A 21,425-nucleotide genomic window follows, 5' to 3' on the forward strand; every position below is an offset into this window, starting at 1 on the left:
AAGGCTTTGTAGGGAAGACAAAAGGTTTGTTCGTCGAAAATCCAGCGAGAATTATCACTCGAAATTTCAGATAGTAAGAAAAAATGCTCCCAAATTCTCTCTCATGTAGAGAAACTTGCAATTTTCTGTACGAACGCAAATTTGCAAGTCTTTCTGCCAGCTAGTGTCCACGGTTGCATTTCAAACAAAAGAAATTTGTATAGAATTTTTAAAATTCTTTCAGAGGGGCAAAAAACAGGATCTACGTGTATATATGTTGTCAGTCCGACTTTCTTCAACATATGTTTCAATTTCTTTGTCGGGTTTACTATATCGACTCTGGTTGAGATTGCATTCCGATTAAGAATACAGTTTTTTTTTTGCCGAGTACCTTTCAAATCATTGGAATTAACTAAATTAATTAAGTAAACAAGTATTAACTTACATTTTTCATTTTAAAATCGCTCTAGTTTGTAAATTTTTATTCAAATTATCGTCTACAAAAAATCCAACCATGTGCCACAATCATATGTTTTTTGCAAAATTTTTTCCGGCTCGAATTTTTAACTTCTCTCCAAGAAATAGTCTTTTGACTCGTGATTTATTTAAATAAAACATGTGAAATTTAATTGAAACATTTTAGCCGTTTTAGCCGGTTTTATTTGCCAATTTACCCGGTTCGTCCAAAAACTTCTGGCAACACTGCTTGTTTTCACCAGCTGTGAAGTGAATGGGGTTATCGGGAAGGCGAAAGCCTCCAAAGCCATTGGACCCGACGGAATCTGTATGTTGATGCTGAAACATTTGGGGCCTACGGGAGTAGCTTACCTAACGGAGGTACTCAACCTGCCTATGGCCACTCCCATCATTCCTGATGTGTGGAAATCAGGGAGAGTGGTCCCACTGCTGAAACCGGGGAAGCCCGCCAACAAAGGATACTCTTATCGCCCGATAACGCTCCTTTCCCCGGTCGCGAAGGCACTTGAGGCCCTGTTACTTCCATACTTCACCTGCCACCTGACCCCAGCGAAGCATCAGCACGGATTCCGTAAAGTGCATAGCACAATAACAGCACTTAACGCCAAAAACACCCAAATAACTCGTGGCCTAAATCGAAACCGCCCTGTGAGAGAACGGTCCTAGTAGCGCTGGACTTGTCAAAGGCGTTTGACACCGTCTGCCATTCCACGAGGCTAGAAGACATCGAAGCCTCCTCACTCCCACAGGGACTGAAGCGATGGTCGGAGAATTATATGAGTGGTCGACAGTCGACAGTCGTCAGTAATCTTCCGAGATCAAACCTCGAAACCAAGAAGAATTAAACAAGGGGTTCTACAAGGTGGTGTTCTCTCCCCCTTATTATTTAACTTCTACATTTCGAAGCTTCCCCAGCCACCTGAGGGAGTTTCCCTGATCTCATACGCTGACGATTGGTCGATTTTGGCGTCCGGGAATGGAATTGATGACCTCTGCTCAAAAGTAAACGACTATCTCTCCAGCCCTTCTCGCTTCTTCACTGCAAGGAGCCTAACACTCCCCAACGAAATCAACGGAGACCCTCTTCACCACTTGGACGAAGGAGGTCAGGCTAGACTTAGGTATACACGTCGATGGCACACCAATACCGGCTGTAAACAACCCGAAAATTGTAAGGGTCACCTTCGGTAGCCTGCTCTCCTACTCCACGCACACAACCGCAGTTGTCAATAAAGTACAGAGCCGCAACAAGGTCCTCAAATCGCTCGCCGGCAACACTTGGGGCAAAGACAAAGAAACGTTGCTGGCAACAAACAAGGCAATTGGCCGGCCGGTTTTAAACTATGCTGCGCCAGTTTGGACGACGGGGACTAATTGGACGCAGTGGACGAAGCTACAGACTTGTCAGAACGCCGCACTCCGGACAGCGACTGGGTGCCTTCTGATGACGCCTGAGCACCACCTACACAGCGAGGCCAAAGTGCTCCCCGTAAGGGCACACAACAAAATGCTTTGTAAGCAATTTCTGGTGGGATGTCACAGAAGCGAACAAACAAACATACCTTCTATTCGTATACAAGGACGCAGTCCAGCAATACGTAGACACACCACTGGACCCGACTACATACACTCATTCCCACGACAGCCGGTTCTACGTACCGGAATGACTCGGGTTTTACCCGACCAAGGGCTGTTGTTTCGGCGATCTAACCCCGTTTAGGTCGGTGAAGTATCTCAGAAGTTGTTCGTCCATAGGGCTACATTCGCTACGTTTTCTTCTGCTCAGCGCTGGCATCGAGTCAAACCCAGGGCCAGAAACCTACACCTGCTGTGTATGCCAGAGACGACTACACCACAACTACACCTCAGTCAAGTGCAATGCTTGCGAGGGGTGGAGTCACCTCAGAGTCTGCTCATGACTACGGACACATCGGCAGTGGACCACGTCGTTTGTGGCCCCTGCTGCTCAAACAGAGCAGCCTCCACGGCTAACCCCAGTCGACCTGAGCAGTCCCACACAAACACCACAGCACAACAACATAACAACACAATAGACCACAACACAGCCGCGACAGACCACAGAACACACATAACCGCACCACCACCCACACGCGCCGCCAACAACTCTTGGTTCCTCGTACAATCTGCCCAGTATGTCAGACCAGGAAATTCCGTAATGTGACATCAGTCAAGTGCAACACCTGCCTTGGCTGGTGCCACTTTAGGGCATGTTCAGGTCTGCGCACCACGCGAGATGGGACGAGGAACTTCGAGGGCCCGTGTTGCTTAGCGCGGTCGCAAACCTCAACCGCGACGCCACCCACTACCAACCCAGGGTGGCAACCACCTCAGCAGCGCACACATCCAATGGCGTCTCGGCCACACACATCTCTCACACCCCGCATTACCACACGTCTCCCGAACCACATGAAGCTCTTTCAATTTAACTGCAACGGGCTTCAGAGCAAGATCGAGGAGATAGCCGTCTTTATGGGAAGGCATGATATATTGATAGCTGCGATCCAAGGGACGAAGCTGCACAGCAATTCAACATTGTTGAATTATGCCGGGTAATGGTGGTGGTGGTGGCTTAGCGTTCATCACGCACCACACCCTGCAGTATCGTCTTATCGAAGCAGACATCGACCGCAGGGATACCACCCTAGAATGTCAGGGCATTGCTATCCGGTCAGGCGATGTTGAGCTCGAAATATTCAACGTATACATACCCGCTGTCATCTGCTGCCCGGTAGGATATCACCCTGATGTAGGTGCGCTCCTCAGGGGTGAAAACCGAATGGTAGTAGGTGACTTTAATGCGCACCACGATCTTTGGCACTCAAGCCTGTCAAACGATCGTAAGGGAACCGATTTGGCTGAGCAGATAGACGATTCGACATTCTGCACAATGAACGACGACGCACCCACCAGGATTATGGGCAGCTGCTGCAGCTCTCCAGACATAACAATAGTCAGCGCTGGTCTGATAAACAGCATATCATGGCGACCTATGCTGACTTTGGCATCAGACCATCTGCCCATATTCATCTCGATCGATAAACCAACCGACTTTGCTTCCGCGGAGCACCGAACCTATATCAACTTCTCCAAAGCTGATTGGAAAGGCTTCGCGGAATTTACTGAAAACAGCTTCGCTGCTCTCCCCACACCAACCGACAACCACCTTGGAGAACGTAAGTTCCGCAGGGCTGTCACCGCTGCTGCAGCTCGCTTCGTACCGGCAGGATGCATCATGGACCCACGTCCAAATTTCACTGCCGAAGCGGCTGTTCTAGCCGATGAGCGTGACAGCCTTCGTCAGGCCGATCCCGGAGATCCCCGTATCAGGGATCTCAACGCGGATATTCGGCAACTAGTGAACTTCACCTCTGTAACTTCACCTCTGGTGTGAGTAAGCTTTGGTCAACCGTGAGGTCACTGTCCAATCCGACGAAGCACGACGACAGAGTCGAAATTTCTTTCGGCGACCATGTTCGTCGGACCCGGAGCGATGCGCGAGCTACTTTAGCCGGCAGTTCATACGGTGGACAAAACCAAGCGTCGATTGACCAGAAGGCTGCACAAACTGTCAACAAATTGTGCCCCTTGCTTTCACTTGCGGTGAAGTTCAGGTGGCCATCGGGAAGGCGAAAGCCTCCAAAGCCATGGGTCCCGACGGAATATGCATGCTGATACTCCTGCGGGAGTAGCGTACCTAACGGAGGTCCTCAATCTGTCTATGGCCACTCTCATCATCCCAGACATCTGGAAGTTGGAGATATTGGTCCCACTGCTCAAACCGGGGAAACCTGCCAACAAAGGAGATTCGTATCGGCCGATAACACTCCTTTCCCCGGTAGCGAAGACACTCGAGGCCTTGCTGCTCCCGTATTTCACAAACCACCTGACCCCAGGGAAGCATCAGCATGATTTCCGTAAAGTGCACACTACAACAACAGCACTTAACGCCATAAATACTCAGATAACTCGTGGCCTTAACCGAAACCGTCCCTGTGAGAGAACGATTCTAGTAGCGTTGGACTTGTCAAAGGCGTTTGATACCGCCTGCCATTCCACGCTACTAGAAGATATTGAGGCTTCCTCTCTCCCACAGAGGCTCAAACGGTGGTCGGCAAATTATCTGAGTGGTCGACACTCGTCGGTAATGTTTAGAGACAAATCGAGTAAACTCGGAAAAATAAAACAAGTGGTTCCACAGGGTTGTGTCCTTTACCCGCTACTGTTTAACTTTTACATTTCAAAGCTCCCTCAACCACCAGAGGGAGTCTCGATTGTCTCTTACGCCGACGATTGCTCGATCATGGCGACTGGGAATGGAATTGATGACCTGTGTTCGAAAGTAAACGGCTATCTCTCCGATCTTTCTCGCTTCTTCACTGCAAAGTGTCTATCCCTCTCCCCCACGAAATCCTCTACGACCTTGTTCACCACCTGGACGAAGGAGGTCAGGCTACCGCTGGGAATTCACGTCGATGATACACCAATTCCGACGGTGAATAACCCCAAAATACTCGGAGTAACATTCGACAGCCTGCTCTCCTTCTCTGCGCACGCAACCGCTTTTGTCAACAAAGTACAGAGCCGCACCAAAGTCCTCAAGTCGCTAGCCGGCAGTACCTGGGGCAAAGACAAAGAAACGTTGGTGACAACATACAAGGCAATAGGCCGGCCGGTTTTAAACTTCGCAGCACCAGTGTGGTCGCCGGGGACTAGTAGGACGCAGTGGATGAAGCTACAGACAGCACAGAACACCGCACTCAGGACAGCGACCGGATGCCTCCTGATTTCACCTGAACACCACCTCCATGACGAGGCGACAAAATAAGGAGCATGACATAATGCTCTGCAAGAAGTTTCTGGTTGGGAGCCACAGATGTGGTCACCCAAAAAAACAGCTGCTTGCAGAGGAGCCCTCGCCTAGGCACGTCAGGAGGCATCTATACGAACTGACGGACGAAGTCCAGAGGTTCATTAAGCAGCCTCTGGACCCGTCAGCATACCGACAGGCCCTGAACGGCATTCACAGGAACTCAGTCTCGAGTTATGTAGACTCTAGACCTGTGAATGCCGTTCTAGGCACACAAACACCGGACATTGACGCGACGGAGCTCCATCTGCCTCGAGACACAAGAACAACAATAGCCCGACTTCGCTCTGGCTACTGCAGCAGGTTAAACTCATACCTGAGTAGACTAAATGCGGATGTGCCAAATGAGTGTCCGGCATACGGAGAGACCCCTCACGACTCTCTTCGCATGCCCGGAAAACCCCACAACCCCAACGGCGTTGTCCCTGTGGACCGACCCCGTAGAGGCTGCACGCTTCTTAGGGCTGTCGTTAGGGGAACTCGACGACAACGACTGAGATATCAACCGATCTGGGCGGGGTTGTTGTAGCCGCTACAACAACAACAACAACAACGACATACAGAGGAGCCATTAACGACATCCATAGAGAGTCAGTCACCACCTACCTTGACTCTCGACCTATGAATGCCGTAATTGGAGCCCAATCACCACCCGTAGAAGAGACGGAGCCGGTACAACAACAACAGTCCTTTCCCTACGTCGGATCGTTGACGACTTCGCCAGCGTTCGATGTAGCAGCGTGTGGTGCGCCCTACCACCACGATGACAGGTGGCTGGAGAGTCGCAGGCACCGGTGACATGGGAGGTAGCCTGGCAGTTTACACAATATTTATGTACTCGAGCTGACTCATGCCTTTCAGACGGCGTCATGGCGAGAAATGCTTTGCAGTAGCGGAATGAATGTGGGCGGCAACAAAGGCGACATTTGATAAGCTCCATGGATGCTTCACTTGTCCTATGAAGAAATTAAATTTGAAACCAAACATTAGTTTTATGTGTAAATACGGAGGGAATGGGAGTGAAAGTGTTCTGTGGTTAACCACTGAGTCTGTATATTGGAGTATTAAGAAAAGAGAGTTTTGAATAAAGTTTGATGCGTTAAGCATCCATTGTGCTGGGTGGAGGTGGTAACAAGCATAATTTTGCAATGTTGCGTGTTATAGTTCCTATTTGGGTACGAATGTCAGACACGCGAACGTTTCTGTCGGGACCGAGATAGAGCTTAACAATATGTCCGATTGTGGGAGTAAAGAAGTTTTCACAAGGAATGGGCCCGCGAAGTCTATTCCCGTGGTGTGAAATGGTAGCGAGTAGGTTGCTCGTTCTGGATGCAAAGCCGCCATTATCTACGATCGCATTTCTCGCTTGTGTATGGTGCACACTTTGCAGTGGAAAATGCATCTTTTAACTTTCTGCTTAAGTCTAGGGACGTAATACTCTTGTTGGACCATCCGGACCATGAGCTGTTTTCCCGCGTGGAGTAGAGCTGTGTGGAGAAAATCTATGAAGAGAGAGAACTTGGAGTTTTCGGGTATTATGATGGGGTGTCGTTCATTATAGGTGAAAACGACGTGCTTAAGGGCCCGTTTACACGCATTACGCCACTTTTATTTAGCATGGGGTTCAACGATAGCAGCGAGCTTTTTTTTTATTTACCGGTTTCGAGGCCTCCAGTTGTGCGAACGCCTCTGCGTACTGATTGTGTTTGCGCATATGATGAGCCGGCTTTTGACGTAACTGATTTCGTCTTGGGTGAGTGTGTGCGTCGGGAGTATTGGTTCCTTTCGTGCGCTGCGGATGAATCGATACACGTAAGCGATTACCCTAAGGGCGCGAGGAAATGAAGAGAATCGAGCGAGAGGGTCTTCATTCTCTATTGTGTGATAAGATTCCACGGATTTTTGCTCAGGGGGAAAGAGCGTTTGAGGCGCATTCTTTGGCCAGCTCGCTGAGGGTTTTTGTGAGCCATTGAGGGCCATTCCACCATATGGAACATGACGCTAGATCTTGTGGCTTGCATCCTCTAGTGCCTAAATCTACGGGATTGTCTAAGCTCGATACGTATCTCCATGTGGCGTCATTGACATTCTGCAAGATTAGGGAAGTTCGGTTCGCCTCATATGTCTTCCATGTCCATGGTGGTTTTTCTAGCCAGGCCAGCACGATAGAAGAAGAGTCTGACCAGAGTATGAGCTCGTGGGCCGGCAGATTCAGTTGGGATCGAATATGCTTCACAAGTTTGGAGAGAAGGACCGCTCCACGCAGTTCCAAACGAGGAAGACTCACTGTTTGGAGGGGTGCGACTTTACTTTTTGCTACGAGCAAATGAGATGATAACAAGTTTTCCCAGTGTTCCACTCGGAGATAAACACATGCGCAGAATGCTTTTTCGGATGCGTCTGAGAATCCATGGAGCTGAATATTTTTATTAGGGGAGAACTGAGCCCATCGCGATATCCGTATTTCGCTGATGGTTATGAGGTTTTCTCGAAATGAAGTCCACTTGTGAAGCGCTCCGGGTTTGGCATTCTCGTCCCAATCGGTACCTTCCATCCAAAGTTGTTGGAGTAAGATTTTCGCCTGGATCATCACTGGCGATAGCAACCCTGCCGGGTCGAAAAGTTTCGCCACGGAGGACAAAATCTGTCTTTTAGTGACTATTTTGGAGTCTGGCAGGGGGTCAATAGAGTATGAGAATTCATCGTTGAGTGGAATTTGAGAAAGTTTTTTTCTAAGACATCTGGTTTGGGTATATTTTTGAGTAAATATTTATGGTTCGCAGTCATTTTTTTAATGGAAAAATTGCTGATTTTAACGCATCAGTTATCTGGGTCATTGAAGTAAGTGCTGAGTCGAGGTCGCGACGCCCAGAGAGTATATCGTCAACTTATATTTCATTTAACAGTATTTATGTGGCTTTTGAGTCTTTAGCTAGTTGGTAAAGCGTTCTTATCGCGAGATATGGCGCGCAATTGACACCAAAGGTAACAGTTTTTAATTTAAAATCTTGCACCGGACTTTGAGGGGTTCTGAGGAAAAGTATCCTTTGGAATTCTTGATCCTCTGGGTGAATGTATATCTGGCGGTACATTTTCTCAATGTCGCAATTGAAAACGTATTTGTACAAACGCCATTTGAGTAGAACGAGCATAAGATCATTTTGGAGTATTGGGCCTGTGTGGAGGATATCATTAATTGAGATACCTGAATGCGAAAGTTTCGACGCGTTGAAAACTACTCGCACCTTGGTAGTTTTACTATATAGCTTTATTACTGCGTGGTGGGGTAGATAGAATGAAAAATATTTGCCATCACATATTATTTCTCGGGACGATGTGGGTTCCATGTGACCCAATGTGAGGTATTCTTTCAGGACCTTCGAGTATGTTTGTTGCAGTTCCGGCTTCCTTTCATGCGATCGCTCGATGTTGAGATATTGTTGTTGTGCTACAGGCTTGGAGTGTTGCGCTTGCTATCGTGTCCGGGAAAGTAGTTTTAAACGGAAGTTTTACCACGTAATGACAGTCATCTCTGCGAGTTGTGGACTTTTGATAGAGATCTTCACAAAATGCATCATGGTCAGTGAGGGATGAGGTTGCTGGTACTTCCTCCTGTTCCCAGAACTTCATGAGCAGATCATTGAGAGAGTTTGTTGTGCTTTCAACTACCTGGGTCGAGAATGATGATACTTGCTCCGTCAATGGACCGCTCAAAATCCACCCAAATATTGAGTTTTGGGCTATCCAACTTCCGCCGACATTGGTTTTTAGGCCTGGGAGTAACACTTGGGGAATGACATCGCTTCCTAATACCATGTCTATTCGAGCTGGAGTAAAACAGTGGGGGTCTGCTAGAGGGAGAGATGAGTATTCTAGCAGTTCAATATATGTAACTTTGAACGATGGCAAGAAATGAGTAAGTTACGGGATTATTATCGCGTTTGGCGGTGTTTTCAGAGTTCAAGCAGCAGAACAAATGGTAATCGGGCAGATTCTGTTCGCATTTTGCATTACGCGGCCCATTCCCATCATTTCATAATTAGTGGCTTTTGTCGGGAGGCCAAGCAGTTTTTATATGCGAGATGCTATGCATGTTTTCTAAGATCCTTGGTCTACAAGAGCTCGAATTTTGAAAATATCTCCATTATGCAGGATTGAGATATTTGCGGTAGGCGGTAGAGTTTTTTCCCTACTACTCGCAAAATGTGAGAGTTTGTTGAGCTGCCTTTGAGGTTGATGCTCCGTTTGGGTCGCTATTCCCTGGAGATGGGACTCGCGCCTGATTTGTTTTAGACCTGGTGCCTGTATTTGCTGTTTGTGATTTGGCGGGGTAATGGAGAAGAGAGTGATGCCGTTTTTGGCAATAAACGCAGGTAAACTTGCTGTGGCACTCAGTTTCTGAGTGCGAAAAGGCCAAACAGTTTTTACAATAGTTGTTATCTCTTATGAACATATTGCGTTCTAGAACTTAGAGCTCGTTGAATTTGACACAGGTAATCAGAGATAGATTTGAGTTGCATAATTTGCAAGATACCTGCTTTTTTAACTCAGTGTTATATGAGTGAGTTCTGTTTTTATAGCCGAAGTAATGACTATGATTAGGGGTTGATGAGCGTGGGGTATAATTTGGAGCTGAGGCTTTGGGTTTATTTGGCCTGTACGTACTAATTCTCCCTATGATTTCATAACGGGTTGTCAGAAATTTGTTCATTTCTGACCAGAGGGGTAACTCTTTTCTAGAGTCGAGTGACTGTTCGCATAACACTAAGGTTTCATCTGGGAGTTTTGAGGAGAAGAGATGTATTAATATGGGGTCCCAGTTTTGTGTGGGTACGCCATTTGATTTGAGAGTTGAGAGGCAATTGTTTATTGTTGTCTGAATTGCCTGAATTTTTTCCCCATTTTCGCTTTGAATGGGCTGAATATTAAAGAGGAATTTGAATTGGTTGTCGATAAGGAGGCTGCGATTTTCATAATGGGATTTTAATGCATCACACGCGAGCTCAAAGTTTTGGTCATTCATCTCATAGTTTTTTTATTAAAAGTGCCGCTTTACCTCGGGTTTTTAGCTTTAAGTAGTAAAGTTTTTGGGCTTGAGAGAGTTGGGGGGTTGTTTGTACACTGCTGTGAATATGTCCCTGAAGGACGGCCAATCTTCGTAGCCGCGGTAAAAGAAATCAGTGTCACAAGCAGGTACTTTTCAACAGTTTTGAGTTAGAGGTGGGGCTGGGGCTGCTGAAATGGTGGTGGCGCTTGCGCCTATCGCGTTTTGTTGAAGTCTGGGGAGCAGATGGTTTATTCGGGTCCTAGTATTGTGTCACATATCGATGGCTGCGTCATATTTCGCTTCGTATGCTTTCCTACACCTTTCACTGCACTGCAACACATGTGTACAAGCTCGTATGCCTGTTCAACCCATGCTAGGTGTTTGGTGAATTCCTCCACATAAAGCTTGAGTCCGGCTTCCGAGTGATCCGTTTCGTTTATCATCCACCATTTCGCGCAATATTTTTCCAGCTTTGAGATTACGAAGAAGAATTTCTTTTGATTTTGGGTCAATTCCTCATCGTCGGTTTGAGATTTCGACCGTGTCTTTACTCCCTGAGGAGGTGCCTGGAGCGATGTGAGTTTTTCCTGTTAATCTTCCGTCATTTTAATTTAATTTATTTGGGGGACGAAGTTTATAGGAGAAATTGAGGTAGCCTTGCTGCTATAAATCCATTTCATTTAAATGAGTGAGTATGAGTTTTCGACATTTTTTTCTAAAGTTTATCTTTATTGGGGCTTTTTGTAAAAATTTTTTGGGGAGCTGGAGGTTATTTAAGAGGATTTCCTCAAATTTAGTACTTGGGATATGTTTAATAAGTTTTATTTTGATTTAAAACCCTTTAACTTGTTTTTATTTGCTAAGTTTTTGGAAATCGGAATTTTAATGTACCACACTGTTGATGCAGATATGACTTGTTTTTGTTTTGCGCAAAAGCAATGAAATATATGCGTAAAGATGTGTGCGCGTGTAAACAAAGTGAAAAGTCGAAAACAATTTATTTGAGTGGTTATGTATTTGCGTGCATATATCAGTAGTTTGGCGCTTAGATATTAAGTGCTAGGTATGTATGTGCGAGTATGTATACTTAGCGCCTAAATGCTAGTAAATACGTACATACGCAAGGTAATTTGAGTGACCCACGAAATATTATTTGGAAATAGAATATAGAATGCTAAAAACCGTTTGGGGTTTCTCTACTGATTATTATTATGTATGTTTGTATGCATCAACATAGGTATGTGCCAAGAGTGATAGAATACAAGATTGCGCCGATTGCAGCAGAAGTCGTGAGAGTAATTTTGGCGTGACGTCATCGTAGAGTTGACAACTGAGAGCGACAAATAAAACTGTTGTCTGCTGATGTGTCGGTACCCAATACTTAAAAAAGATTTCGGTACCTAATACTTCCTTTTCGGTACCCGATATCGATTCTTTACATTAAACCTTCGCCATTACATGCGTTTCAAGTTTAGAAAAAACTTGCATTAGTAATTTATATGATATCGGCTAAAACACTTGAACTTATCGCACAGAGAAATATTATTTTATCAGTTTTAACCTTTAACCGATGTAGTTTGGAGCGAGTGCATACGTATGTATGTATGTATTAAACATCTGCGCAATTCCATTTAACCGGCCTAACAAGACATCCGATCGCCGCGCAAATACTTTCCCTCCTTTACTCTCATCGTTCCAGTCAAGTGTGAGTAAGCATAAACCAGTTTCTGCAAGCGGAAATAAACTACCGATCAATAGCAAAACGCGTAGAGTATTTACTTTGCAACTACTGCGTGTAAAAGGTATTTGCAAGTAGTGTACTCTACTGGTAGTACTTGAGTATTTTCGAAGAAAACATACATTTGTGGTATCTGAATAAAACTAAGGACAGGAATGTAGTGGAGCGTTGAAGAGAGCGACGGAAATGCTGATATACATACATAAGTAAATAAAGGGTGAACACACCAAAACTGCGACACTTTGGGAAGCTTATAACTTACCCAAAACGAATTCAATATTTTGAAATTCAAATACCATAAGTTGACCATGACCTTAGTTGAACGTAGAAGAAATTTCATTTGAATTTGATTCCTAGTTGAGTTAAAAATGGCAACCGAGCTAGAAACTAGAGCTCTCGATTTGGTTCGCACATTTTCAAACAGCCCGGGTATATGAGCAGCGAGTACTCGCACACTTGTTCAATGCTCATTACTCGAAAATATTCGAGCATGAGCTCGAGCAATTCGAGTTTTTTCGAGTAATTTGAGCAATGTTTTTTTTTTATTATATTGACATTTTTGGTAGCAACTTTTTAAATTTTTCAAATTATTGATATATAATGCAAAGATTGTTACATTGGTATTTAATAATATAATTTATTTAACATGAATTAGAAAGCAGCTGCTGACAAATACAATTTACAAATTTCTTTTGTTTGTGAAATTGTTCAAAAACTCGAAAATTTTGAACAAACATTTGAGCAGTTGAGCAATGAACGAGTTTCGAGCGAGTATCGAGCTACTCGCATTGCTCGATACCCGGGTATCTAGAGCTCTACTAGAAACGAGACAAACCATTTTGCACGAGTTTATAAATGATCCGGCCTTAAATACACATAAAATTGCTAAAAAATTAAAGAGTGCACTATTCGACAGTTTACAGGGTTTCAATCGGTACAAATAAGGCCTGACAGTTACGAGAAAACCAGGGAGCGGGGGTTAGCATGGTCAAAGCGATAAAAACAGTGCTCGGAAGGTCCTCAGTGCGTTTTCGCGAGATCCGAAGATTTTGTCGCGTTATGTCGCAAAATCCGTACGGAGATCGCAGTTTTTCGTACAAAAGGTAAAGCGGAAAGCTTCATTGAGATATTCTACAGCTCAAACAGCGCCAGACCAAGGCGCAAAGTAGAATGTTACAGCGAAATCCCGCATTCGGAAGTTGTATGAATTCTAAATTAAAAAATACAACTGCATTGCAATGGACTGCGAAACCTACTGCTATAAGAATTCAAAATATATTGCAGGTGTAATGCGATAAAAGCATACAATTTGCAACCCTATAAATCACCTTGTATGAACACACCTTAAAGCTAATCTAATACAATAATTTACGATATTAAAAATGCAACACTGTTCTATGTACAACAGCAGCTAGGTTTAAGACGAAAGTGAAAAATAAATTAGCGGCATTATTACGCGTACCATTCAAGCGACAAGTTGTGCTTCATTTTTATAAAGCGGGTTCGGCTGCCCGGCAATTGGGGAGTACAGCACCGGCTCCAGTACATATTTGTGCGTGCTAAGCACCCCACAAGCGGGGCCATTGCAACTCAGCACGACAGTGGCAAGCAGCAGCATACAGCGGAGCGCTAGGGCTCCCACACCAAAGCAGGCGTTGGCCGGCAGCCGCGCCGGCGGAGCACCAGGGCTCCAGCGCGAGTAAGGTACGCCTCCTAAATGCAACGAAGTGGAATTAATCCACTTCACATGGCGACCGTGGCCCAGCCTGGCGCAATGGCGGCCCGCGGGCATAAAAAAAGGGCAAAGCCCAAAAATTAAAAAAAAATTTCTTTATAAAAAAAAATATATATATATTTAAAATAAAAACTTTTAATTAAAAATGTGTGAAGACACATAAATTGAAATATTTTGATTTTTGGTGGTGGCTACGAAAAAGAAAAAAAAAAAATACAAAAAAAAGTTACAAAAAAAAAAACAAAAAAAAACATTTAAAAATTACAAAAAAAAAAATTTCAAAAACTATATATCTATATACAAAAAAATAAAAACTCAAAATTACAAGAAAACTCAAAATTACACAAAACTAAAAACGTATATGTGCATACATATGTATGTTCAAAAACATACAAACGAAAATTAAAATGAACTTACAAAAAACAAAAATGTGGAAATTATAGTTATAACGGAAAATGAAAAATTACAAAAAAAATATAAAAAAACTCAAAAAATCAAAAAAAAAATCGGTTGTACCAAATTTAAATAAAAAATGTAAATTACAAACGTAAACCAAAAAAAATCCAAACAAAAAATCGGTTGTGCCAAATTTTAAAATATCAAATGCGAGACAAGTGCAGTGGCTGGTGGCTAAAGTGGGTTTTTTATAAAAACAAAAACAGTGGCTGGTGGTACAGCAATCAAAAACTGCAAACTCATTAAAAATTGTTCCAAAAAAAAAAAAAACTAAAACAAATAAACGAACGTAGAACTAAATTAAAAGCACGGAAAAAAAAAGGTTGTTTTATTGCGTAACTGTACCACCAGATATACCACGCCACCATTCAACAGCCGTTATAACGGCGCATAAAACCACCCCACTAAATAACGCCAAAAACACCGTAACTCCGTTACAACGGTATATATAACCACGCCACCTAACGCCAAATGCATACATACATACATATATCGCTAAGCCAAGGCGCGATATCTGCGTAGCAACTACACCGAAGACGACTACAAGATTTGCAGCAACAACAACATCAACGAGTCAACAGCAACGAGTAGCAGTTTGCAGTTTTGGGGCATGAGGTACTATTCAAATGTGAAACACCACCATAATTTTTTTCTTAAATTCAAACATTCTACAATAAATTTAAAAACTTTACAATATATTCCTTTAAAACTTTGCTAAACATTTTACTACTTAAATATTTGCTGAAACTTTAGATTGTATTCTCAAACAAAATTTTAAAGACCAACTGTACTTTTCTTGTATTAAATACATACATTCATATTACTTGCATTTATATTACATACATAAATTTTAAAGACCTACTGTACTTTTCTTGTACTACATATATACATTCATATTACTTGCATTTATATTATATACATAAACTTCTAAGATTATATTCAACACTTTAAAATTTTACTAATTGAATAATACACACATTTACATATGTATATGTTACTGTTTTTTCTTATGGAATTTCAGCTTCAGTGGTACAGTGATGTACAAATATTAATATTTTTTTTAAACGTAACTTCAACAGATTTCAGATTTTTTTCCTCAAATATTCGTTAAAAATTTCATACGAATTTTCGCCTGTGCATTGCCGTGCTTTTATACTACAACTTTTAGGATTTCGTTTGAAATATGGTAAAATATTTCAACGATTATAATTAACAATAAACGTTTTCCTCAATTTTCTTTGCCGTTGTAGCCAAATTTCGAATATTACAACTTTATTCAAATAACTTTTTTTTCAATAATACAATAGTTCGATAGTTTTTATAGATCTTTTGCTTTGCGTGTGTGCCAGATGTCAGATGTCGAAAGATTTACAAGAAAAATTTTCAAAAGTTACCAAGCGTGTTCTTCAAAGCCGTCCACTTTCAACAAATCGGGAAAAAGTTGACGAATATAAGAAATCTTTAATCGAAACTTACAACGATATTTTAATTCAAGTAAAAAATTCGGAACAACAAGGAAACAAGCCAGCTTCTATAATTAAAAGTTTACCGCGGTGCAGAGAAAAACTACTTCAGTGTTTTCAAAAAATTGGGTCTAAAGTTTTAGTACCCGAAGATTTTTCAGCTCTTATAAAAGAAGATATTTTAAATCCTGAAGTAGATTCCGACGACGACTTTGCTGACGCTTGTTCAGCTGGCACACCAGAAGTTTTCACCGTTAAAAAAATTTGTTCTTTGCCTTCATTTAAAGATTTTTTACAAATTGAAGAAACGCCTTGCGTAACGATTAGTTCACCGAATATAAATTTTACTGAATATACAAACGAAATAAAGATGGCAACACCTGAGCAAAAGAAATCATTTATTAGCCTATGTGCGTCTATAATCCGAGAAAACTATAGTGGTGCCCCCCTATCGCTCGACTCATTCATTGACAAAATAAACTTAATTGAAGAATTATCGGATGAAAGTTTAACTACAACATTTATAGCATTTTTAAAGTCTAAACTCGAAGGCAAAGCACGTGAGGTTTTACCCAGTCAAATAATGTCAGTGGATCTAATAAAGGTTGCGCTACGCAGCAGAATCAAACCAGATAATTCCAAAGTTGTCTCTGGCAAAATCGCGTCATTACATATTACTAATAACAACTATGCCGATTTTGCGAAGCGAGTAGAGGAATTATCTGACGCATTAGAGCGATCTTTAATTATTGAGGGTATGACTCAAGCAAAAGCCCATGAGTTAGCGGTAGAGCAGACAGTAAATGTTTGCAGACTGAACAGTCGTTCAGAACTAGTAAAATCTATTTTAGCATCAACCACTTTTACGGATTCGAAAGATGTAGTCGCAAAAATGATTGTAGAACACAATAATGAAGTCAAAGAGCGGCAGGTGTTATCTTTTAGGTCACGGGCAAATAGACCAAATAGTTTTCGAGGAGGTTTTAGAGGGCATAGCAACTATGGCTATCACAACACTAGTTTCAGATTTAATAACGGCAATACAAATAGGCACAATAATGGCAATAACACAAGGCACAATAATAATCAAAATAATTACAATAGAAGTAACAATTTTAACAATAGACAAAATAATTACAGAAATAGCACAAGCAATCGTTCGGCAAGCAACAGAAACAACTCTTCTCGTTCAAATTCTAGAAACACTTCTAATGTTCGATTTTTAAACGCCGATGCCCCTCAGGAGCGAACACTGGGGGAGCAGGAGCTAAGCAATTAAACGTAGTTACCCCTGAAAAATCAATTTACTGCTTGAACCTTAATTATTCAGATTTTATTGAATTAAATTGTACCGATTCTTACAAATTATGCTCGTTTCTCGTAGATTCACAAGCAGACATCTCTTTAATCAAGATTTCCAGTTTAGCAAGAAATTCAGCAATTAACAGTAGCAATACCATAAACATCACTGGTGTAACAACTGAAACGGTTACAACATTGGGAACTGTAAGTACAAACTTGGTTGTATCAGGTTTTTTTATTCCGCATACTCTTCACGTTGTAGATGACAGTTTTAATATACCTTCTGACGGCATACTAGGCAAGGACTTTTTAAAGACGAACAGATGTATTATTAACTACGCAAATGACAGTATAACTATCGGCATCGGGACAGAAAGCACTAAAATAGCAATTGTACACGGTTCAAATACCGACACTTTAGTCATTCCTCCAAGATGTGAAGTTTTTCGTTTATTTAAATTGACTAATTCCAAAAACCCTGTTTTCGTAGACTCTCACGAGCTTTGCTCTGGTGTTTTTACATCAAAATGTGTCGTTGACACAACAAATCCAATTTTAAAAGTAATAAATCCTACGGACGAGGTAAAATACGTTCGTAACTATAACATCAAAGCTGAGGATATAAGTAACTATAATGTCTACAAAATAAACGAAACTTCCCAAGAGACAAAACGTTTAGAGGAACTAAAGTCAATTTTACAAAAACAAATGCCAAAATATGTTAAAAATAAATTGCTTGAATTATGTTTACAATACGCCGATGTATTTGCCTTAAAAACAGACCGTATGACACTCAACAACTTTTACGAACAGAAACTTCGACTGAATGACAAGACTCCCGTTTATATCAAAAACTATCGATTGCCGTACTCACAACGCGAAGAAATAAATAGACAAGTCGATACTTTACTGCGAAATGACTTAATCGAACCAAGCTCCTCTAATTATAACAGTCCATTAATTTTAGTACCAAAAAAAGATCCATCCGGCCAAAAATCGTACCGCATGTGCGTTGACTTTAGGGCGGTTAATAAAAAGCTTATCGCTGACAAATTTCCACTAGCACGCGTGGACGACATATTAGACAACCTTGGTCGAGCAAAATACTTTTCGACTTTAGATCTGTTTTCTGGTTTCCATCAAATTCCATTGCATAAAAACTCGCGAGATATAACATCTTTCAGCACTGACAAGGGAGCTTTTCGCTGGAAAGTTTTACCATTCGGTTTAAATGTAGCACCGAATTCTTTTTCTCGAATGATGTCAATAGCCTTTTCAGGCATTTCTCCAAATCAAGCTTTTTTATACGTTGATGACGTCATAGTTATAGGTTGTAGTGAGACTCACCATTTAAAAAATCTAGCTAAAGTGTTCGAAACTTGCAGAAAGTTTTATCTCAAGCTAAACCCCACAAAATGCAATTTTCTTCGTTCTGAGGTAACATTTTTAGGGCACAAGTGCTCAGAAAAGGGACTGCTGCCAGACGATTCAAAAATTAACGCAATAAAAAAGTATACAAAACCTTCAGATAAAGACGCTGTTCGTCGATTCGTTGCGTTTGCAAATTATTATAGACGCTTCATACCTAACTTTGCGTCGCTGGCAGCACCTTTAAATAGACTGAGTCGAAAAAATGTAGAATTCTTATGGGACAACGCTTGTGAAACTGCATTTCAACACTTAAAATCAGCCCTAATGTCTCCTAAACTTTTGCAATATCCTGATTTTACTAAAGAATTTTTAATAACTGTGGATGCTTCTAACAACGGGTGCGGTGCTATATTAAGCCAAAATCATAATGGCAACGACTTACCAATATGTTTCGCTTCTAAATCTTTTAACAAAGCAGAACAAAATAAACCAATCATAGAACTTGAACTTTTAGCTATATATTTCGCGATTAAGCAGTTTCGACCCTATTTTTACGGCACTCACTTTAAGGTGAAGTCTGACCATCGACCCTTAGTTTATCTTTTTAACATGAAGGACCCATCTTCAAAACTTGCTAGAATACGCCTAGAACTGTCAGAATACGACTTCACTATTGAGTACATAAAAGGCAAATCAAACGTGGGAGCAGACGCACTTTCACGCATTACCATTAATGAACTAAAAGACTCTACAAAACATGTTTTAGCTATGAAAACGCGATCAATGACAAAAACAATAGAATTACAAAACGAAAACAACTACACGGACAACCCTACAGTACAAGTTTACGATAAATTTTCATATAATTTTTCTAAAAATATACCGCGAATAGTAACGCATTTTCGCTACGATAAAGATAAAAAAATTTCAAATATTCAAATATGTGCACATTTAAAACACAAAAAACAAGAATTACTTAATTTTGCGAATGTTAACGAAACAACTTGTTTAGACGAGTTACTTTTGAGGCTTGATGCTGAAGCCGGCAATCGCAATATTAAGCAAGTAGAATGGCCAAAAGATGATATATTTTTCAATAATTTCTCTATTTCAAATTTAAAAACCAGCGGTAACAGTATTTTAAAATTTTTACAAATCGTATTAACAGAGCCGGTAGAAACAGTAACTGACGATGATAAAAAGTTAAAGTTAATGACCATTTACCATAATGACCCCCTAACAGGCGGTCACTGCGGAATTAAAAAACTTTATGCAAAATTACGTACAAAATATCACTGGAAAAATATGACCCGTGATGTATCCAAGTTTGTTAAAAATTGTTCAAAATGTTTATTAAACAAGGTTAAACCTAAAAACAAGGAAAATCTTGTTTTAACGCCAACACCTTGCAAACCATTTGATATTATTGTAATCGACACATTAGGACCCCTACCAGAGTCGAGTAGTGGTAATAGGTTCGCAATTACCATTATATGCGATTTAACAAAGTATTTAGTAACAGTAGCTGTTCCAGATAAAAGCGCTAAAACGATTGCATCTGCCATTTTCGAAAGTTTTGTCTTAACTTACGGTGTAATGAATTCCATTAAATCAGACTTAGGCACCGAATTTAAAAATGAAATTTTCACTGAATTAACCAAACTTTTAAAGGTTAAACACGATTTTTCAACCGCACACCATCATGAAACCGTGGGTACTATCGAACGTAACCACAGAGTTTTTAATGAATATTTACGAGCATATTTACATGAAACATTTTCCGACTGGGATGTTTATTTAAAATATTTTACATTTTTACACAACACAACAACTAACACAGTTTTCGATAATAAATTTTCCCCATTTGAATTAATATTTGGGAAAAAGGCAACAGTGCCTCAAGATTTGAAAAAAGATAAAATTGACCCGATTTATAATGTAGAAAATTACGCGAAAGAAGTTAAATATCGCATGCAAAAGTCGCACAAAATCGTTAAAGAATTAATTAATAAACACAAAATTCGAAACAAACTAATATATGATAAAACGGCGCGTCCGTTATCAATTAGCGTTAACGACAGGGTTCTTGTTCAAAAAGAACCACGCAATAAGCATGAAAACATATACCAAGGGCCATACGTTATAACAAAAATTGACGGTGTAAACGTCACAATTTTTGATGAAGCAAAAAACAAAGAAAAAACAGTACACAAAAATAGAATTCATAAAATAAAATAATAGCAAATTTTCTATTATATGTATACCTTATAAACAAAAACAAAAATGTACAAAACAAAAAAAATAATAATCTGAAATGTACAAATTTTATATATGAAATCTAGCTCAAAAGAAAAAACAAACAAACAAAACTAACTATTATAAGTGTTTACAATATATTTTTCCACAAAATTATAATATAAGATTTTTTGTTTCCAAAATACTAAATGAATTTATTAAACCAAAAGGATTTTTCATACATTGTTAAAATTATAGTTCAGAAAATCTAAATACAAATATTAAAACAAAAAATTTAAATTAGATTTTTCATAAGCAATTAATATGTATTTATGTAAAACTCAATCAAATAGCCTCATAAGTTATTTACGAAAATAATTACTCAATTTTATTTTACAAATACGATACTTTGCCAAATAAATAACTTTTAATAAATAAAATAAGTAATAATTAAGTAAATACAATAGCTTTTATTTAAATATCTAATATTTACCAACACTTAAATTGATTTGAACGAACGAATGAAAGAAGGAGGAATATCCCTTAAGCATCTCTTAAATTCGTTCCTTCAAAACAATTTAATTCTGATTATAAATTTTGGGCAAGAAGAATATGGCAAAATTGATCACGTTGCCAAATTCTTCTTTTTCCAAAAGAGGGTGATGTAATGCGATAAAAGCATACAATTTGCAACCCTATAAATCACCTTGTATGAACACACCTTAAAGCTAATC

The 21,425-nt window shown here is 40.6% G+C and overlaps 1 protein-coding gene and 1 long non-coding RNA gene across 2 annotated transcripts in view; one reads left to right on the top strand and one right to left on the bottom strand.

Annotated features, from left to right (window-relative positions):
- Positions 1–21,425, bottom strand: part of LOC118734156 (integrator complex subunit 2) — a 228,323-nt gene that overhangs the window by 69,342 nt on the left and 137,556 nt on the right. The gene's annotated exons all lie outside the window — the stretch shown is intronic.
- On the top strand, positions 16,388–17,518 carry LOC118734158. The gene is made up of 2 exons (XR_004992344.1): positions 16,388–17,289; positions 17,348–17,518. It is a non-coding gene; the product is annotated as an uncharacterized LOC118734158 (long non-coding RNA).

This window comes from Rhagoletis pomonella, unplaced genomic scaffold (genome assembly GCF_013731165.1).
Source record: "Rhagoletis pomonella isolate Grant_MI unplaced genomic scaffold, Rhpom_1.0 Rhpom_scaffold_00002, whole genome shotgun sequence".
NCBI lineage: Eukaryota > Metazoa > Arthropoda > Insecta > Diptera > Tephritidae > Rhagoletis > Rhagoletis pomonella.